We start from the raw sequence: 23,329 nt of genomic DNA, 5'->3' as shown, positions 1-23,329 counted from the left end.
AATGAGAATGCTCTCTATTATCACGAATTATCTCTAACTGTACTATCGCTCATATCGTGTTCATATTCGAACTGCTTTAAAGTTGAAAAAAAACTGTTCCATTTCTTTGACAAGTCATTCAAAGATCGATTTTTTTTTTTTTATATAATAAAAATTGGAAAATACTCGAGCGTTCCTCCTGATATACAGATGTTCCACGAGACAACGGTTGTTCTTACGTATCTGTACACATAACACATAATCGTTTATTTCTGGCGCCAAACAATTTCACATATCTTTAGGATCTCGTTAATGTCTGGTAAACACACCAGCCGAAATTGAAATCTGTCAACAAATAAAGTACGTCAAGTGTGGGGTGTACACGCGGCGCGCGTATGACGGCGCCGTGTTCGCATTTTTGTTCGCGTTCGACGAACAATGTTACACGTGTCGTGATATTGCGTTGTTCTTTGTTAAATGCAAACCAACACGATCCAACGCGAGACTTTTCTTTTTCAACGAGAAAATCTATCTATACGCTGAATGAAAATCTTGACGATCACGCGCGATTTTTGCCGAGATCGTTATAAACGGGTCAACCAAGGATCACTTTGTATTAACTTCTCTTAATATAAAGCCTTTATTGAAATTGATTCGCTAAATTCACGTTCAAGTTGCTCCAATTTTTTCCAGTTTTAAAGCGATTGGAAAAACCTCCTTCGACTCGCATAATTTTCTTTCACAGAGATCCTCGTCTGGAACTCCGCTTCTTTCCGCCCTTTCGTAATCCGGACAGGGGTCAGGGGGACATAAGACGAGAAGGAGGGCACCGTTTTGATCGATATATCATACGTACCCGATAAAATACACGGGCGTCCCGCCAAATGCGAATCCAATTTGCCTTGTCGCGACTCCTCCACGTGGAGGATATCCGCGGTTCTCTTCACGATTTGTAAACAATCGCGTGTCGTAAACAGCGGGTCGGAAATTCTTGGATCTAAACGATACGATCTCGATCGAGGTTCCGCTTTTTGGTTCATCCGCCATTGCGTTTCTCTTCTTCCACGTTGTTACGTTGTTAATTGTTTATTAAAAGTTGAAGAGACAAATCGAGTATACGCTTGAAATAGATAGGGATAAAAAAAATGCGAGGGAATATAAAGAAATAGTGGGTTGTCTTTGGGATTCATTGTGTCTCGAACGAGTTATTAGAAATTACGAAAATAAACCTTGTCGATTTTGGTCCTTTTCCAGAAAGGCTAAAAATATATATCGTATATCTGTACAGAATTAATATAGTATCGTGTAATGTTTATATCCGAAGCAGCAGCATTAACTTTTACATATTGAATTAAATTTAAATTTATATTATATTGCATTTTGTATAATCAGTATATATATATATATATATATACATACAATGAATGTTTTGTTAAAGTGTTATCTGTAATTATACCGCAGGAGAACTGTATCTAATTGAATCATAAAGACGTTTCGGATCTTATAATTGAAATTGGACAAGGATCGTTATTGTTGCGAATTCTTCGATTTCTTTTTATTTAAGTTCGATTTACAGAGTGCACGTATATTCCACTATAAGTTACCCGATCTTACTTATATACGATAAATCTATATTCTGAAAAAAAGATATCAACACGCGCATTGATAATACCGTTCCTATATTCCAAGATGGTTGTTGACTATTTTTGATGCATATAAATATACGATTCTTGTCACGATAAGATTTGTATACATCGCTGTTCAAACCGTGATTCCAATTTCGTACACACATAATTCCAGTATGCGAAATTAGCGGATGAACGTGACTCGAAAATAGTCCCAACAGCCGTCAGCTTGTCCACCACGTGTGTTTATTTTCCCTCCGAATAAATCTGCATACGATCTTTGGCCAACTATTTAGTGTCCAAACAGAAGAAGCTCGTTCGAAACGATAGGCGCATACGTATACTTCTGACGTATATCTTTCCCAACTTCATCGACGATATTTGTGTTCCTAGGGAACCAATTCATTTGCCAAACGAAAGTTCAAAAAGTATCCACGAGTGATTTCTTTCCTTTCGTGTATATCTAACTTGGAACAGATATCCCCCTCCCCTCAAATAATATCTCTTCTCTTCTTTTCTTATCTTTTCTCGATATTGTTTTTTATAATCCAGCCAAATAGTCTATCTAATCTTTTCTCACCGAATTATCCACCCTTATTTATATACATCGATATATTTGTGTATCAAGTAACAAGCACAAAATGATTATTCAAGATAGGTCGTTTGTCTCACTTCATCTCCACTTAAATGAATAACTCAACTCGAACAAACTTCAATCGATGCACGTGAAGTTTTCTATTCGTCTTGCCCTCTAGAATCCCCTTCGTCCCAATATATTATCTGCTAAATATAACAAAGAAGAGAAGATCAAAAATAAACGTATTTCAACTTAATAATTTAATAATTATCTCTCTTGACATACATATATATATATATATCTTAATCGATCCAGTGTATCGACCTTTGATATCTATCGGCTATAATCGACCAAGCAGTTATAATCGAGAGATCAAAGGCTTTCTGACGACAGAATCACCCTCTCTTTTGAAACAGAGAACAGAGCCGACTAATATTAACCAATATTCAAATAAATGCTAAGAATAACCTCCGCGTTTGAGGTCGCGATCCACAGATTGGAAATCCGTTTATAATTGTACGCGATTACGAGATATATAATCGTATCATTGTCTATTCAAGTTGCAATGGCGGCGCCCCTTGTTTATCTTAACGCAGAGCTGAATCCTCGCGATTCAACTCATGTAACATCGTCTCGTCCGGCCTTTTATCGGCTTTTGCCCGGCCTTTTCGCATTGTTTATCACGCTGCACCAATGTGCAACTTTATCTTCCGACTCGGTCACCACGAGCTTTATGCGTTTTATCATCGCCGTCTCGTTTCCCTTCTCGTCTATTACGCCATCAAGTCCCGACCAATTATCTCCTCTCCTCCTTCCATACTTTATTGCGGATCGATTTGCGTCCCCGTTCCAATCGAGAAAGAGAGAGAGAGAAAATTCGAGAATCACGAATATTCTCTCCCACGAAGAATTTCACGTTCGTGGAATAATATTGTTCTCTGGAATTTGATCGAATTCTCGTATATAAGAATATAGTAGAATTTAACAAAATTTCGAGATATATTTTTATAAAGAATAATAGAGGCAGTGTATCCCTCCTGAAAACAGAGTTTCCCAATGAAAATAAATTCTTCCGGATCTTCCGATATATTCTTAAATCTCCCCGAAGATCCATTTAGCTCGAATAATCACAACAATTCGGTGGAATTGGAGCTCGTCTATTATAAAATGTCCTCGTAAATCTCGTCTCTCGATTCGAGGACACCCCCTTCGAATTCCTCCTCTACCGTGTAAAAACCATCGTTCGTCATTCTCGAGGATCGATCTTTCTCAGCCTCTTAACACTTCGTCTCGTCTCGATAAACGAGGAACAAGTCATCCGCGCGAACATCGCAAACACCTATTTATTCATTCGCGATACATTTGCGCCGAAGTCGCGCCTACGAAGATGAACAAAGAGGATGGATGTTTACCGTTTCACCATCGGATTCCTTCTTCTCGCCAATCCTTCCCTCCCCGCGTCCCTCGTCCACCGCGGTTTTACTCAAGTTTTACGGCCGCCCGATGAATTTCATAGCAGGCCTTGAAACGGAGTTCCTCGTTGCACGGTGTCCGCCGCCACGAACGCTGGAATGATGTCACGTATCAAAAGTATCCACGCGTGCATCTGCACGGGAGAGCACGTGCGAACAACGGCGATCAGTTTTATCGTTCCGAACGCACGTAGCATGTAGAAGGAAACGCACAATAAGCGCGGAGAGACGCTCGAGGAGAGGCATGGATCGATGATACACGATTTTTATCTGTCTTCGTTTATACTTCTTATATTGTACAGTTGGGGGTTAGAGTTTTCGCTTCGAGGTGGAAAATCGTCGGTTTCTGCGGGATGATTCGCCGGATTTTAATCACGGAACTGTTGGCGTGATAAACATGATGCATACTTTGAAAGAGGGACGGGACGAGAGTGATTTTTATCGATAGATTTATACGCCGATATTTCTGACTCGAATGGAAATGTAAAAACCACCGTCGAGGTGATTCCTGTTTCGACAGGATTTGCAAGATTTAACGATCCAAGGTTTTTATCGTTTCGCATACATATGTATGCACGTATACGAGGAAAATGCATACGGTAGGGGACAGTCGAGCAGATTTATTCGATTGTTTCTATTTTAATTTGAATGGAGATGGGAAATTTGTCGGAGTTGTTTTGATAGGATTTGGCAGAATCGATTGGCGTTATTATTCGCGGTGGTACAGGAAATGCAGGCGGCAGACCTCAAGGAGACGGAACGGGTGATTTTTATTAATAGATCTGTCGATTTATGCGCTATTTCTATTTTCATTCGAGTGTGCGAAATGTGAAATTGTCGAAGTGGCCTGTGTGTTGTTTTGACAGGTTTTGGGAGATTTAACGATCGGAGGTTTATCGTTCGCAAGCTGAACACGTATAGGATAGAACACGTAGTGTATACATATACGCATGGCAGACTTCAAGGAGACGAAACGTCTGATTCTTATTAATAGATCTGTCGATTTATGGACCCGTTTCTATTTTCATTCGAATGGGGAGATAGGAAATGCTCGTTGAAGTACCGTTTTGAATTTTCGAGCAAGTTTAGATCGAAAATATTAAAGGCGGAGGAGGCGTGTTTGTTCGAGAAGGAAAGATTTTTACGTTTAATCTTTCGAATCTTTCCTGCTTTTAACGTTTTTAACTTTTCAAGAACAACTCAACAATATGGCCAGATAATATTTCCAACTGAAATTTATGAAACGTTTCGCTTCACGAAGATTTTCTTCTATCTATACGCGCGACAAATTTCTATGCAAACAAGTAAAGAAAGCAAGTTGGGAGACACTGATCTCAAGTATCGCGATGATTATTTTTCTCCACGCTCGAGTGGAAAGCGATAAACGCGACGAAAGTAGAATCTTATCGAACTTCGAATAGCCCTTTCCCAACAACGAACGAAAATTTCATGCAACTTCTCCTCGAATGAATCCTATTGAATTCATAAGACACGGTCCATTACGATTATCAATTTACATATATCATAAATACACGAATATATATATATACATGTTTTCGTTTCTACTCGAGAAAAATGCTTTACGCAAAACGCGATAACGCGACACAAGTGGCAATGTTACAAATAGATTTAATTGGTCTAAATGCGCGCTTACATAAACCGCGTGTCGTTCAATTAATTCGACGTGAAAATCGTTCAATACGTGTATATCCATAGGAGGGAATACACGTACGAATCGGGATAATTCGTTTTGAAACGATGGATAATCACACGTTGCACAGCTTCTCTGATTACGTCTGATAAGGGATCGGTACGCGAGCCATTTAGATAGAAACGGGACTGGTTTTCTCGCGGGTCGTTTCAACTACGCGCACGAGTAGTTTGTCTGCCATGGGGTGGTAACTGGGTCAACGATTCGTTTATCGAATCTTTAACTTGCTAACAGGTTTAATATTTATAGTTATCCGTGATTTTTTCCTTTTCTCTCTCTCTCTCTTTTTTTTCACATCAATATTTGTCGTATAGGTGAACCAAATATTTGACGCGGAGCGTGAAGTGTTCTCTTGAAGTGTTGTGTATAAACTTCGGGAAGAGGAAGGGTTGATCTTAGATCTTACGAAAATAAAATGGATTTTTATTTGTTCTTTGAGAACTCTCGTAAATTATACATATATATATATATATATACACAAATAACGAAGGTATCTCGATTGTGATCATGAAGAAGTTAAATAAATCTCTAATAATGTTATTTATTTCTTGCGAAGTGCGTGTATACTTCTATTCCATGCACACGCGCTTAAGTTCATCTTCTTCCTCCTCCTTATTTCCTCCAGATTTTTCTTAAATTCCAACATCGGGTGGAAAGCGAGGAAAAGCGATTTCGTATAAATTTTCTATTAAGCGACGATTCATCCCTTCCGTAAAACACGTCCGTAACCAAGTGCAAAGTGCTTTAAATATCATCGTGGATTGGCAACGGGTTACGTAAAAAGATAATCTTTCACGAGCAAAGTAGGTTGGCTATCCCGTTATCTTTTATGTAATAACATCTAATAGCCGCGCACTCTCTATCGCGGGAGGATAGATTCCATCATTGGGACCGGTAAACACTTGGGTTTATCGCCTTATTTACCTTAAGTCCACGCGAAGAGCACGTAAAGAGATGCCACACCCTCGTTCCGTCGATCGTCCATGCTCACGCCATTATTGTTGACGCATTCGTGACGATACCCAAGATTTATTTAGCTATTAATAAACCTGAATTATTAAAATTCAATTTTTCGTTTCGAGCAATCAGCGTTTTCCTCGGCGTCTTTTTGTTCGGTCAAATTTTTTTTCGAAGGGATTTCAAAACTTTTACCGTGGGAATAAACGATTCGGGGTTAATTTAAAAACAGATCAGAGCTTCTTTTGTATTTTGTATAACATAGGAAAGAATTAACGCGTATACGTAGATCTATTATTTATTCTTGATTTTCATTCGTCCAACCAAGAAGAATAAAGGGAAAAAGAGTTGCATCGATGCAACTTGTATTGTATTATCGGTGTGTAATTTTATAAAATCTAATGAAATATTTAAAAAAAATTAAGCAATAACGATTTTGCGAGAGATAACTGAGAGATATTCGAGAGATTGAGAAAGAGGGGAAAAAAGAATGTTGCTATTATAATTTTTACATATAAAATTACGAAATTTTGTAAAAAGGAAAACAAGCTCGCGAATCGCGATAAATGACTAATATTTGAAATATTTAGAAAAATTAGGAAATTCTTAAGGAATGAAAAGGAAATGGATAGATCCACTTTGCAATAATTATCGCTTATTCTAATATCAGCTGATAATTGAAACGAAGTAGGCATACACGTGTAACTTGTTTACAGCAATCAATCATCGATAAGATACCTTTTTCTTTTTTTTTTTTTTTTATGGAAAATAAAAGGAATATTCCTCGGAATCGAATTTGAATTTTCCCCGAATAAGCTTGTCGCGGCGCAAGACACTTGTTGCACATCGAGCGAGACGCCAGATATTCTCTCGATTGCATAATATCCGCGAGCAGTCTTCTCTCGATAGCGTGTCGATAAATCTCGGCATCTCGTCAATTTGTTGCTCGTATCGATCGATGAATATATTTATTCAAATTAACATATGGCAGTCAGAGAATTAAGGCCAATTTGCATTTGCTCTCGTTCCTTAATTTTCCTTACTTAATACTTTAATTATTATCGCGATTATCGTATCTATCTTTGATCTCATTCGAAATAAACAGTTTTTTCAATTCTTAAAATTTTAACAAAGTAATTTGACGTTTCAGGAAACGAAACTTGTCGATTATTTTATCCTTAGAAATTTTGGTATTGGTAAAGTTAATTCGAGGAAATAATATTCCTCGATGATTTCGTTTTATTTGTTTATTTTAAAAATTTGACAAACTTTTATTTTAATTATTGGATTACTATTTTGAGGTAATATTCTTTTATTACCAAAGTTTAAGAAATCAAATTTGATTTGATTATCTTTCTTATCAACAGGTCGATCGATCATTTTTATTCCGCGTCCTCTTTCCTCTCATTTTTCTTCCCATTTAAAATTGTGATTAATGCAGAAGCAGCCTCGAGAAAATAACGCATAATTTGTATCCCTTTAATGATGATTTAGTAACGGAACACGTACATTTGTCGAACGTCACTGGCATCAGATCAAAGGGATAGATAGCTTGCCTCTCGTCGGATAAATGATGTGTCATTTTAAACGAGCCGATCGATACAATGAAGGATTGTCCTCTTTATATGGACACCGATATTAAAACGGCTCGATTTCGAGTATGCAAATTCATCAGGTGTGTTTGTTATTTACATCGAACAATTCTTATTGTTCTCGAATCTTGACACGTAAAATCTAAAGATGGGTCGCGAAACCTGACTCGTGAAATTCAAATTTCTCCTCTCTTATCCTTTTTTTTTTTCAAAGAAATTATTTATCGATTATCTTAAAAAATGAGAAATTTTATTTCTAAAATTATTGAAACTACAGATTCACAGAGTACCAATTTTTTTGGCTTGGAAAAATTTAATTTCACGTTTCTTTTCTTCGCGTAAAATTACATTAAAAAATGACTTATGAACGAACTTATTTTGAATAAAAAAAATGGAAAAGAAAAGTTTCAAAAAAACTTGTTTCCAAGTTTCACGAACCACGATCATTTTCTGATTGATATTTACATGCGTCTTCACGAATAATCACGAATAACTGCTGATTTAATTATTCCTCTTTTTCTTCTTCTTCTTTTTAACTTGGTATCAAAAACTAAATAAAAAAGAAGAAGTATAGATATTTGTCTTAGTACTTGGAAACAATACGATTGAACATCCTCTTCTGTTTGCGGTGTTCCCAAGTTTGTACAGCAGATTGCAGAACGCGAGTAATCTTTTACGATTATACACTCGTCGGGCAAATATTGTTCTTTGTACGTGAGCACCGATAGTAACTTATTTTTATCAGGGAAGAGATGGAGGAGTTGGTACACAGGGGACGAAAAAAAATTAACGGTAATTCAACGATCAATGTAAAGTATTATTTATTATCGAGAAATTTCTTTTTCATGCTCATTGTTCATCCCGTTAAACATTGTGTTACATTTGTGTACGTTTGGAATAACGATAAAAATACGGATAAGACTTGAAGAAAACTCCACGAGATCATCCCCGAACTCGATGAAATCGAAATATTGATTTCAATATAGATCAAAGATCCTTCTCTACGATATTTTGTATAACATAGAACATAAGGTAACGAGTGAAATAGGAGGAAGGACGAGTGTTAAAACGAATATATCATTCATCTCGTAGCGTGTCAAAGGAAAATCCAGCGCGTGGACGGGTAATTTACACTTCCGTCGTAGATCATCCCGGGCAATTATCCAACTTTTATCGCATTTATTTCATCTCTCTGATGTATTCAAAAACTCTGATGTATTTCGCCAGGAAACTGCAGCCTAAGAATTTCGGCGGCGTTTAAAAAAAAAAAGAAAGTAAAGCTCTCGAGATTTCCACGTACGTAGTATCACACCGCTATATTGGAAAGACGAGTATATCTCGAGAGAATGGAATACTCTCAAATTTCCTAATATTTACGAAAAATATTATTTTGTGAAACGGAACAAAGATCCAACAAGATCAAGGTATTTAAAATACTCGATCGTATTTTTCACTCACCGATGGAAAATAACTCTCTAGAGATCTCTATTTCCCTCTCGAATAAATTTCCCTCTCTCCCTTTCCCCCCAATATAACGCAAAAGTAGCATTTCGTATTAAAATTTCGCGCAAGAGATATCCAGATGATCGAGATCCGCACAATGTTACAAGAACAAGATGCAATAATATATCATCATTGAAATTTACTGCATTCGGTCGAAACGAAAACACCTCCCTCCCTCCCTCCCTCTTTTTCCCTTTCTTTGGACCTGTTCCAATAAACATTGGGGATGGCCGGCGTTTCGATCGGTTTATCGGCGAATGTCGATTATGCTCTCTGAAGAATTTACTAGCACGCGAAACATTTGGATGATCGGGGGATGCGTTGGAGCGGGTTTGAGGCCGATCGTCATCTACCCGGTGTTCCAAAAATAATATGCCACCGCCGCCTATTACACGGTCGCGCGCGTGCAAACGCGAAACGAGCGAGTTCTATCTTTACCTTTGCGTGTGAGCTAACGTTGGACGATATCTTTGGCTTGTTTATGCCCACCGGTTGCGAAACAATTTTCGAGAATCATTTAGATTCGTCAGGATGACGGGAAATTATAATTACCCGCGCGGCCGAGTTTAGGTACTACGCGTTCTCCTGGATATTTTTCACCTGCCTCTTCTCTTGCTTCGACACGACACGCAGCCGACCGCTTCTCCGTTCGTTCACGTATATTCGTTAATGTTGCGTAAAGCGTGTTGCCAACCGTGGCTTATTCTTTACGCGTCTCCGATTTTATTCTCGTTGTTTCATCAAATGGTCGAGATTGTTTTTCTTTTTTCTTTTCTTTTTGTAATTTGAATGCATATTTACAAAACGAAAAGTATTTCGATCGAAGCTTGATTTGTTATTTGATTTATATGATAGATTTGGAAGATTATATATACAAAAAAAAATTGATAGAATTATAATATAAAGAGGAAAATGATTCCAAACTTTTGGGAAAATATTGTACGCGTAATTCTTTTTATCGGTTAATAGTTATTTATTTTTAACGAAATGTTTTTATTACCATATCGTTTTTTTTTTTTTTTAGATAAGGAGAATATTTGTTTTCGAGTAGTTTTTGAATTCATATATGCATACGTGGAAAAGGCGAATTATAAAGTTACAACGCAAAAGAATAATCTTAAAAGAAATCGTCTTCTAATAAATCCTATCATTTATGATAACACAAATTTTGATCGATTACCCGATAACGAAAATAAAATTATATATATTTATATATTTCATCCTTCGTGTAAATGATTGACGAAAATAATTAATAAGTATAACTTTTGTCTCGATAAATTGTTGTTATTTTCCAGAAAGAAATCGAATTTTTCTTTTTTTTTAAAACCGAAATTCGTCAAGACGATAAGTTTGATATTAATTGTTTGTGTTAATGTAGGCAACGAATCTTGTGAAGACACTCGAAGAATTATAATATTACGCTCGAAATCTTGACTCAAGATGAGTTTTAGATTGTTTAAATGGATTCTGTTATTCGCTCCCTTGACGTCATTCCTCTGTACACACACGAGTCGAAAACAAGGTAGACGACAAGTTGCATGGGCGAAATCGAACATTTACGGTTAAAATAGTGCTAATTTCCGAGTACTCGATCAGCCTTAGCCAACAATTTACCTCAGATTGCCAACAAAATCGAAGTAAACAAATTTCGCGATGCACCATTGACAAACTTGTTTCTTAAAGTATGAAGGACAACCGAAGACAATACTTTTTGGCATGACTCGATTAATTAATTAAATCTGCTCCTCCATTGTATATATTTTGAAGAAATTTTACAGCTGTAATCTCACCGACTAGACTCCAAGATTATTGACAATGAAAATATAATTTTTCTACCGCGTTAAAATTTTAAAATTCCACGATTAATCGAAGCACGAAAATTCGTCGAATCATCGATCGTAAAATCAATTCGAGCCTTCCACTAAGAATTAAAAATTTCCACTACACTCCGATCCTTCGCCTTAAAGTCACTTCGACACGTGGCAAAGAAAAAAGAAATCGCAGAAGAAATTTATATCTATACACCGATCAATCGAGTAACGAGATATAAGCAATTGAAGATTAGAATCGATTTTACGAATTCTTCCGTTATCCTTACCATCCATCTTAATTAACGATCCGTATCGTCCACGATAACTCGTCCATTCGATTATCGTGAAAATTCCTGCGGGTCAAAAGATCATAATAAAAATCGCGAAGAGATTTTGGTCGGCTTTTTCCCCCATTAAAAAAATGACTCAAACAAAATTTTTTTCTTCAGTCAAAGCGGTCGAAGCGTGTCAGTCGATTTTGGTTAATTAACAATTGCATCAGGCGATATGCATCGTGTTAACAGTATGTATACTTACACTTTCACTCCTATCATTTCGCTCGGTCGACACTGAAATAACATTGCAACGAAGAAGAGTGGTGGCCATGTGAGTCATTCGTCGCTGACCGCTCGATTTTTCCTTTCGTTTTTTTTTTTTTCTTTTTTTTTTTTATTCTTCTCTTCGGTGTTTCGTTTTACAGTCGCGATTAGAAGAGCGTGAAACGGCTGTAACGTTGGCCGATGATTCATACGCGACCGTATAACAGCTAATCGAATTTCCGATTGCGTGCAATGCCATTTCGAGTGTGCTGTAAGCTCGAATGTGTATCGATGAGCTTGTTTCTTTTTTTTTTTTTTTTTACGGATTTGTAATAAAAAGCGTGGCAAGTTTTCTTTTCTTTTCTTTCTTCAAGTATTGTTCTTGGCTTGGTCTGGCTGATGTTTCATTTTATTTTATTATTCATCGAGCGACTCGTTGAAAATTACGAGAGATCGAATGGGAATAAATGGAGCGTTAAAAAAATGCATCCAAAAAAGAGAAAGAAAAGAAGAAACTTTATTATTTTAATTTTCATTCTGCTCAAGATCATTCCACCATGAAAGATGCCGATTTGTGGACAAATTGAAACTTTGATGTCTCACTGACGGTTATTTCTACCTAACCCACGTCCTCTGCGATTAAGTAGAACGGCTCCGAGACTATAAACTCGGTGCACCCTTGCCACCCTAGGGCCTGCGTGTAAAAACACGTAGCCGAAAGCCAATCAATTTTCTCGTCTCTATTATTACGCCCGTTGTCGGTGCCCGTGTGTGCTGTGCGTGAGTGCAATGTTTTTCGAATTACGCGCGTACGCATTGGAAACGTGCCTTTTGCAATATTTTAGGGGGCCATTTTCACAGTCGGTTGAATATACGCGACAATGGAGTCCATCCAACAGGATCGCGGAAAGCCTCGTTACATCGGTGACCGAACGTTGTGCAGACTTATTGAAATAACAGAGCCAACTATTTTCAGCCTCCCCCGTCCTATTCAACACAAATACCAGAAATTTTACGCGTCATTCAGTCGTAGATAAATCTCGCCTCTCGCTCTACGTGAACTCGCTACGTGTCCTCGTAAGTAGCCTGTTGCGTTATTACGTGTTATTCAACTTGTTTTCAAACAAGTTGATACAAATGGAACTCGAAAACATTGCGTATTGTCGCGTACACGCTTCTATACGTTTGTTTTTTAATATATTGGAATTCGTGGCGTTGCGTCACATATGAATTCCAACATCTTGTGAATTTGTTAAGTAAGAAATAATAATATCTTGATAGGATGGACGGCTGCCAAACTTGATCTTCTGCTTGTGTGCAATCATGTTGATTAATTATTGGGAATAAAAAGAAACTTGAGAAGTTTGTTTAGTCATTTGATTATATTATGTAACAATTGGAACAGTCGGTATCTTTCTGATGCAAAAATTAATGTTGTGTGCGGTACGTGTTGTTATGACGTACATTAGAGCACATACAACGCAGAGTAAACACGTCGATATAGAAACTAGTGTAAATGAATTCATAGGCTGTCATTTCAAAATCGATACATTTCCAGAAATTTTAATTAAAAAAGGTGACAAGAATATCAAAGGATTATTTCCTTTCATAGAATATTAAAATTATTACCACGCTAAATAAATATAACACGGTTAATACGATTCAGCAATTAAATATTTTTTTACATTTCACATCATCGATATTAATTAACATCGATCTTACAATATATGCCATTTCCACGTTATTGAACCGATCTGCAAAATAATATTTTCTCCTCGCTAGAGAAGCATAATTGTTTTCCGTTTCGATCCCATCAAAATCTGCCGGCAAACAGTCTCACGTTGGAATTAGGACAGTCGGAAAATAGCTGTACCCGGACGCGTTTACAAAACGGCATCCGTGTCGTCGTGGCCACTTTGGAGCGGCATTTTCGCCATTCCTCTTTGAACACGTGCGTTCCTCGAAGCTCATGGGCTGGCATTATCACGTGTCGACCCCGTGGCAACTTTCATCGATACCCCGCCCACCATCCGTGAATTCTTCTCAATCCACGATAAATCGTAGATAAAGTCGGCCGAGGATCATTCTCTATACGCTCTATCTATCTCCCTTCCGAACATTCGGACACGTGCGTGAAATTTTTCTTCTCGTTCCAGCCCACTTTTTATCTGTGTGTATGCCTCTGTAAACAGTTGTAATTCGTCTCGCTCTGTCAATCGAGGAATCCGAATTGGTGGTCTTACGTCTTCGCGTTTTGGTACAAGAGTTACAGATTAGATTGTGGATATTGTGCGATCGAGGCAAACAAATATTTTTCGTATTACGTATATTAGTTAGGTATATTTTTACGCGAATGAATATGTTACGTTATTATTCATATCTGTCGTTATTTTATCTTTTCCTTTTCAATTTTTCTTATCATTTTTATTTGCGCAAGACGAGTATTTCGAGAAATACTTAAAGAGAGGAAAAAAGAATAGATTGTAAAGCGCTTAAAATATATTTAAACAAATTTAGATATATATATATATATATATTCCAATTAGCAGAGATACCTGTTGTGATGCAGAATGACCTCTCGTACTGCGCATTAGTTTCTTTCTGATAAACGATACGCATTCTCGTATAGGAAAAAAAAGGTATTTTTTAGATATATCGTATCAAAAATATTACGAAATGCGAATACAGGAGGTAAAATAATTTTGCAAATGTTATATAGAATTAATTATTTATATACTGGTACGAGCACTATGACCTAGATACATAATTTCACATATTCTTATTTCATTATTAATTGAACGTGTCGAACACGTTTTCTTGAGTTTGTAAAAATTCACAAAATGTATTTTTCCAGACTCTTTCGATTTATGCGTAAGGTCGCCTAATACTATTATTAACCTCAATATCTAATTACGTCATTTTTACGGATAATTTTACACCAGTTAGTTGTATTCTCGTTTGTTATATTCTCGGAATCGATGCTTAATTATAGCGTGATAGCGTTGTTATGGAGGTGGTCATTACGTGGATTTAGATGTTTTATTGATGAGGAATATATATATAAATATATATATATATATACACGTTTAGAATTTAAACGCTTGGATGAACAAAAATGTTGGCGAATGTTCGAATTAGCACGTGTGGGGTAAGTGATCGCTCTGTTTTTCGAAATTTTTAAAAATCTGTGCGTACAGATAAAGATTGGAATATCTCGAACGCCCTATTTCTGGTTTCTTGTCTAAATATTCATAAAATCCAATCTCTTTAAAAATCGGTATATCTTAATAAAAAAAAAAAAAAAAAAAAAAACAAGGTTGTTGCGCGGGAAAATTTTTACTCGGATTAGAATTTTATTTTCCGTTCTACGCACATTTCTAGGCTAATTAATCATACGATTTCATATTTATAAGAATTACCACGCTCTACAATTTCTTCTTTCCTGTTTTCCGTTTCTTCTATCTTCTCCATTTCCAATTTTAAGAAAGTTACAAGCAGATACTTTTGATGCACTTACGCAAAAAAGATACAAAGTATTCGAAATACAGTTAGATTATTCGTAATGATTGTTCAATATATATATATATATACAACATTTTAATAAACGAATACAAAGAAACGAGTAAGTTACGCGACGAAGCCGAGCACAGTAGCGAGAGTCAGCAATTAACTCAACCTTTCGTTTCTCTTGACGCATCGCATTACCACCGCTATCCTTTCTCCAAATTTCCACAATCGAAATTATTCCCTATACCCAATCCAAAACGCACACAATTTAGCTAACTTTAAATACATTAAATGCTCCCACTTGATAAATGATGAGTTCGTGGTACACATCGCACAACGATTTCAATCATCGTTCTCGACCAGATCCAACGTGTTGTTGCACATGAGAGGAGCGTGGATAGGAAGCGGAAGGAGTCACGGGCTATTAATTACGCATTGTCTCCCTACACGATACCGTAAACCGATCTACTTTCGCCGGCCAGGGACGCGAGAGGCTGTTGATTACGATCCTCGTACACTCTCTCTCTCTCTCGCGAGTCGAGTTCGATAAACACTTTATTTCGGGTCGTGTCGAAAACGTTGCGGTGGTGTGCCGCATGCCGTGCACCACCTAAAAATACACGACTCCGTGGACCAGCCCTATCCCCCTCTGCACGTACTCGCATCGGAACTGCAATCAAAAATAACTTTCCGAAACACCTGGCACCCCGGCCTTCTATTCTGCACCGTTTCGATCTCACCTCCTATTCAACATTCCCCTCTTTCCATCTTTCTTCTTTCGACCTCTTCCTCCCTTCTCCCTCCCAAGATTCTTCACCGGCTCTGCGCACCTGTCCTGATCGAACTGTCCTCAACTCTTCTCTTCTCTTCTTTTCTTTTGGGGAAAAGGAGGAGGAGGAGGAGGTCTTTACAGTGGGAATAATTGAATAATCAAGATAGATTTGTTGTTCTTTCTTCTTTTTTACTAGATGGAAGGAAGGGAGATTGGTTTTAAATTTTAATTCGCGTTCGTGCTCGCGAGAGAATGTTTCGAATGGAAGATTTTTTTTCTTTGATTCGATCTATCGAATGTGTGTATCTATTGATGTATTTATCGAATGGAGGAGGATGATATAAATCGGATGTTTCTGATGTAGGCGCAAGAGGAAGCGTAAGGCGTGAGATTTCTTCTTCGAGAGAAATGTTATTGTAATAATATGTAATGATGTGAGGTGAATCTAGATGATAAATAGATAAGAGTGAATCATAATTCCGTGTATATAATAATTGTCCGGCAGAATGGAAGAAAAAGAGAAAATTTTTTATCCACGGATCTTGTGACATTCGTGCAACATTCCAAGTATAATTCATCATGGATATAATCTTAATTCTCGATCGTTCGCAGCTGTTTTGTGGATTATTACGAGTTTTATACGTTGATTTATTTTATACAGTAAATTTCCATCGTAAAAAAGAATTTCCTTGGTTAATTATCATTACGATATTCTTTGAAAATAATCATCGAATCGAACGTGGAGAACAATTCAATCAATTATCCTTTATGATATAATTTGTGCACAAATTTTACAATTATTTTCCATAATGACGGAACTTTCTTAGTTAGAATCTAGATTTGTTACAATTCCTCGGACATTAGAATTTCTTACTAAGCTATTACTACCTTACTAAGCAGGATCGAGAAAGAAAATTATTCGTCTGTCAGAATTACACAAGTTTTAACAAATGGGTGTATTATTATATATTTTTTCTCTCTCTCTCATAGAAGAGAAACGACAGAACTTCCTTAATTGGTAAATAGGATTTATTATCCAATTTCTCGGATAATATTAGTCAAGCACGAGGATCAAGGGAGATCCATTAAAGGATCCCACGAATCTGACGCGTTCGAAGAAACGTCTGATCTCGTATGTAACGCACGAACGTGTTACATCACGCCATCGCGTCTGGTTATTTCGATCGGACGAAATCGGATTTGTCACGCTGCTGATGTGTCAGGTGTGCCTTTTTTTTTTTTCTCGTCGAATCGAACATGTAAGAATCGTTACCTTCGCGTTGCCTCTCGATTCTGATAAGATTACGATGATTTTTGTTATTTACATTACATCGGCTTCCTGTTTCAGATCGGGAAAATTACCGAGACGGTTCGATTCGTGGGCAGAAATCGCATCCATTTTTACCGAGATATCGGATTAATAAGTAAAATAAAACAGGAGTCAAGTACATATATATAAATTTTGAAATATACAAGTCAATTTTTATAGAAAATTTAACGAATATTAGAAGTAGGATCAAAGCTACGTGGAATCTGGAATCGATGGAATCTTCAGTCTTGTATATATCTCTATTGTATATCGATGTTGCGTGATTTTTCGATATTTTCAAAGAGAAAAAAAAGAAATTTGGCGTCGCCCAACGTGGGGCTCGAACCCACGACCCTGAGATTAAGAGTCTCATGCTCTACCGACTGAGCTAGCCGGGCCACCTTGCCAACACGAGCGCGCTTTCTCTTGGGAATCGTTCTTCAGATATCTCGGAAAAATATCCACTTCTAACAATTAACCTGTTAAACACACCTGGAAAGGTATTTATACTTTTTGATAAGCGCAAAGACGCCGAAATGGTCCGATCAAAGAAATCGTTGTGCCAATATTTCTAAGCTTATTCAAGGATTTAATTGATCCAACGAGTTGTTTATTCTTTTATCTCTCGACAAACAATACCATTGGACGACAGTATCTTTATCTTAAAAAGAGGAGTATTAAAAAAAGAAAAAAACGATTGATAACACGCCTTATCACGAACTCGGTTCTTTGACATTATCATCGACGCTCTTTTCTCTCTTTTTTTTCTTTTTTTTTAACGTTTTATTGTAATATCGAAAACAACATCAAAGACCGCGTACCGTGCCCATCCACCACGGATCAAAGGAGACGCGGATATGTTTTGGAGCAATGAATTTCCTTGAGAAACAGGGAGAGAGAGGAGATTCGGTGTGAGGCGAGCATTAACCGCCTATATTTGCGATAGGCCGATGCTTGGCAAGCATCCAAGGGATGGTTGCTAGCACGTTGAGATTCTTAGAAACAGGCTGCCTCCCCTTCTTCCTCTCTGTATCTTGCTCTCTCGCCGCGAGTACACTCGCAGGTCGATGTACGATCATCGGGTTTTCTGGGTTAATCACCGTGCTTTCCGACGTGCGCGCATATGTACCATGTATTTACGAGCTTCTAATGGATCTTCGATACGATCCATGATGAGATAAGTCCGCGATGAGATGTCGTGTAAATAGGTGCTATAGTATAAGGGTCGTGTGCGAATCGTATGCATGGTCGGCAGATTATTTCCCAATTATATTGTTATATCGTTCTTTTTTGATTTTATTCGTAAATACAATTAACGTATATTATTATTATTATTATTATTATTGGAATCGATAGATCCGTAGAAATATACGTTGAATTTAAGAAGATATCTGTTGGATTCGATACGTGTGTTTGAGATCGTGGGCAAAAGTTTAATTAATCGGTTGTCAAAGTGGGTTGGTTGGTTTACGATTGAAACTTTAGAAGAGGTAAAATTAATCTAGATTACGGAGTGTCGGTACGGAAGAAAAAAAAAATAGATAAATAAAAATGTCGAAAAATTAAGATAAATGACTGCATGTGTTATAAAACACGTCGTTGCACGAAGTGTTCCGCTTTCTCTTCTTTCTTATACCTATTTATGACTGACAAGTTCAAATTATATAAAGTTAGATAAATATAAAAGTATTGGCAGTATTGGTATTGGAGAAATGTTGGTTGAATCGAGTTTTTTTTTCTTTCTTGAGATGAATTTAAAGGAATTGTAATAAAATGGATCGATGAAATAATGATTGATGAAATTTAATAGGTTTAGATTTAAATAATTAAAAAGAACGTAAATGATATAATAAATAAAACAAAAATATACTTTTTATAATCATAATTATGGTATATTTTATAGTATATATACAAGTTATTAGTATATTGCTATTCACTTCGAAACAAATACAAAAGTTGATATGTAAAAATAAATTTTTAGGCTTATTTATTGTATCAAAATTTTTTAAATTCGCAGAATGCAGATCTCGCTCTTTTTCCATCTCGTTTCAAGCACTTGCTTGACAAACTCGATAAATAATAAACCTCGATGGATTTTCTATTTGTTCTTGCCTTTCGAAAAATCGGAAAATTATAAATTTTTATTTTTTCTTTTCTTTCTTTTATACGAAACTATTAATCCTCCACATAAATCTCATTTCACAAAAATTCCTTCGGGCTAATCGATCGTTAAAAAAGTCGTTCATCGATCATTACGAACGTGTTCAGACCCACGTATACGATGGAAAAAACAGCTCTCTCCTTCGACGATTGATACGTCGTTTCCGCGAACGAGTCATTCTCTCCTTCTCGTGATTAATAGACTTCGTGTGTATACGGTAATAAATTAACGATCGCGCGCCTTCCATGTGTTATTATTTAAAAGGCACGAGAAGGATAACGAGAACGACGTAATTAACGATATTATAATTCCAATATATAAACATAACATTGTACGCGCCACGCTCGCTCCGCTGTTATTATTACTTAGTCGATCGCGACGATTCACGGGAGACGGATCGAAATCACGATCGTAGAAATTATTTAATTAATTTTAAAAATTATTCGATCGATTGAAACAAATTTCAAAGTAGAGGCTTAGTTTTTTTTGTAACGAATCACGTGATTCAGATCAGGAAAAAAAAAAAAAATAAAGAAAAAGATCGCGTAATTATCGCGCATTTTGTTGTTAAATTTGTTATTATGCTTGTCGTTTAATGAGCATGGAATTGCTATAATGATAATTGCAATATTGTGTTTGGTAAATTTGATAACGCGTGTGCGAATAACGCATTGTTTTTTATATTTAATTTTTAAAGGATAGTTGGGAATGTAGGAGAGAAATTTGATCGAGAATGGATGTGTGTAGAAAGAAAAAAAATTTATATATTTAATTGGCAAAAGTTTCGTTATAACGCATATATTTTATATATTTTATATCGCAGAAGTTTTTGTACAAAAAAAATTTTTATAATGGATAGGAGAGATTGTATAACCAGCGTTTAATGTTTACAAAAAAAAAAGTGATTTACATCGAATATTAATTACACAAAGCGGATAAAAAGAAGAATTTAAGTTAATATTTTTCTTAAGAGTGCAAAAAGAAGCTAGTTTCTTTTTTTTTTTTTTATACAGAGAAAGTAATAAGAAACTGTTTAATGTTTATATCGAAAATATGGTAAATTCCATTTGCACGAACCTGTTCAAGATAAGGAAATTTATACGGCCAAGTTGTTTATGCAATAACGGTTTTAATTATCTCCACTGGCTATGATTTTTTCATTCAATTAATAAGAGTCCATTTGCACATGAATACATAATAACGTAATATTTTACGAAGAATTTGGAGGAAAAAAGCAAGATCTTGCGTACGTGATGTATAATTATTTACTAAATGAAGAATTCATTTATTTTGCAACAGTGGCACAGTTTAATAAATTAATACGGATGATCCTCCTCGATTTTTTCGAATTAATTAATTCCCGACCGTTCGTAAATTGGGAATTTGCCTTAAATAGAATTTTGTAATTGAAAAATAAAAATATGAAGCGAATTATAGAATTATTGGTCAAGGATTTACGAAAAAGTATTTAAAAAAGTAGCGTAAGAAAATTTTCATTGTGCACACTTTTAATTGGTTTCGTGTAATTTAAATTAAAAAAAATTCAAAAAAATTTCTAAAGTGAGAGGTACGATTAGTCATAAAATTTTTCGTCTCTTGTTACAGGTTCTCAATTAACAAGCCATTAAAATCAACAAAATTGTTTTTAATGAAACTTTGAGCGAGTGTATGGAGCATAATCGATTATATATATTTTTTTAATATAGCTTTGCTTAATTAAGGAGATGGAGTAAAATTTCAAATTATTAAATATCCAAATTATTCGACGCAACATAAATTTTCGAATTATTTAATTCTTTACAATATATAGAAAGACTTTGTTTAAAGCTCCATCCGTATTGTCTAATATTCAATGTCTCGCTCATTTTCCACTTCAAAATTCTATTTTAAATTCACCCTTAACCACAATTTCGTGCAAAAGTTTCTTTCTCGAAACTCTTAGGAAACCACGTTCCAAGAGAAATGATTACCGAACAAAGGTGGCCCGCCTAACTTCTAATATTGAGAGCTTGACACATCGGGAAGTCAGTGGCTCGAAGCCAAGAGAGACAGAGACAGAGAGAGACAGACCTGCTCGTTCGCTGGACGATGACCCTGAATGTTCACCTAACGTTCCATCCACAATGATTCGATCCCCTCGAATGATCGATCTCGATCGAATCGGGGATCTGGAAAATCGGATCGAAGTAATTCGTGCCACGGTGTCGCGTGAACCGTGACGCGTTTTCCCGGATGATCGGCCCCTTGGACTTTGTCACAAAGCGCTGGCCAATGGCGAAAGTCGTTTTTGCAAAGTGATCGTTCATCGAGACGCGATCGATGCTTGGTAAAAAACGACGAAAAGAGGTATAAAAAGAAAGGCGTTGGTTTCGAACCTAACTGACTGGCTCTGGCCGAACAAAGTCAATTACAGGGAATAACATTGGTCGTACCGGATGTACTGCTCTCTCTTTCTCCCCCTGTTGTTTTCTTGCTTTTATTGGGTAGCCAGTTCTAATACGATTGAAGTAACTCGAATTTCAAGAGAGAAGGTAAAAAAAAAATCTTTGAAATTATAAAGGTTTCATCTTGTTCGCGTTATGGAATGGTTGGTGAATATATTTGGACAGTTTTCTTTTTTTATTTCTAACGAAACTTTGGGATGGTAATTGGATGGTAATGTAAACGGGATCGATGGAAATCAAAATTCAAAATTTCAACGCATGTTCATTGTGGGAAATTTTAAAATTAAAAAAAGAAATTAAATCATATTTTCGAGTTATTAATTTTCCAAGATTTAAGTTTTTAATTCAAATATCTATGGAAGTATAATAGGAATTTAATTATAATCGTTACAATAAAACAGTATCGCGTATTTTTCCTCAGTTTACCCTACTTATGTAGTTTTGCTATCGAGATATTTTTCGTATAGTTATCAGCGTGAATTATTCGACGAATTATACGCATTGGAATTTCTTCTACCAAGCGAAAAAGGCGTAAACGTTGGATACGAGGGCAGCGATAATTAGCAGAGGAACGAGTGAAAAGATATTTTCACGAGAGACCAATTTGCTAGGAATCATGAAGTTATAAAAGGCGATTAAGAGAATCGCGAAACAGCGATGGTGCAGAGGGCAGAGATATTACGGAAAAATTGGATTTGAGGATTCGTGGAAAAATGTCTTGCAAGTTAAAACCGTAGATAATTAATTAGTCGACGATAATCCCGATTCTCGTTAGTGAAACAACACGGGCTGTGCTTCTCTCGTGTCAAGGCTGTGTCTCATTTTTCTCGATTTGATTTCGTCCTAGTATTCCATGGAATGTTAATAATGTATTATAATTAGAATACTTTTAATCTTGAAAAAGATCAATAAGTCTTTTCAGTGGAACGAGATTTTTTCCTTAATCGAATCAATTTGTTGTGACGTATAAACAAAATGGAAATAATATTAATCTCGAAGAAAATAAAAAAAAAGAGCTTTATCGAAAGCTTTTTTAAATTTTTGAAGAGGATTTTTTTTTTGGTGACATTTTCGTCGTAACATTTGATTGTAAAAATATTCCGTCATCTTGAATATTTTATAAAAAATTGGATGTAGCAAAAAGTAACAATATTTGTATATTTGTTACCTGGACGAGAGCCTAATTGTTTAAGGAGAAAATATTATGCACGATAAGAAATCATACATTTTATATTGAATTTTATAAAACAAAGAAGAAGAAATACTTGAGAGTAGTTTTATTTCATTTTAATGATCTTGAAAAAAATAAAATTAATTTTATGATTCATCTAATAAAATTGTTAAATTAGTACATGGTAATTTTCTTAGAT

At 36.0% G+C, this 23,329-nt stretch overlaps 1 protein-coding gene, 1 long non-coding RNA gene and 1 other non-coding gene across 10 annotated transcripts in view; 2 read left to right on the top strand and 1 right to left on the bottom strand.

Moving 5' to 3' along the window:
• The window catches only part of LOC107999718 (sestrin-1), a 150,357-nt gene that overhangs the window by 62,196 nt on the left and 64,832 nt on the right, over positions 1-23,329 (top strand). The window lies entirely within an intron of this gene.
• Positions 17,680-17,752, bottom strand: Trnak-cuu (transfer RNA lysine (anticodon CUU)). Its single transcript has one exon. It is a non-coding gene; the product is annotated as a tRNA-Lys (tRNA).
• LOC133665979 (uncharacterized) lies at positions 19,228-23,309 on the top strand. The gene is made up of 2 exons (XR_009829476.1): positions 19,228-20,996; positions 21,121-23,309. It is a non-coding gene; the product is annotated as an uncharacterized LOC133665979 (long non-coding RNA).

Source organism: Apis cerana, linkage group LG4, assembly GCF_029169275.1.
Source record: "Apis cerana isolate GH-2021 linkage group LG4, AcerK_1.0, whole genome shotgun sequence".
NCBI lineage: Eukaryota > Metazoa > Arthropoda > Insecta > Hymenoptera > Apidae > Apis > Apis cerana.
The sequence above is the reverse complement of the archived record's forward strand: the minus strand, read 5'-3'. Positions and strand labels throughout refer to the sequence as shown.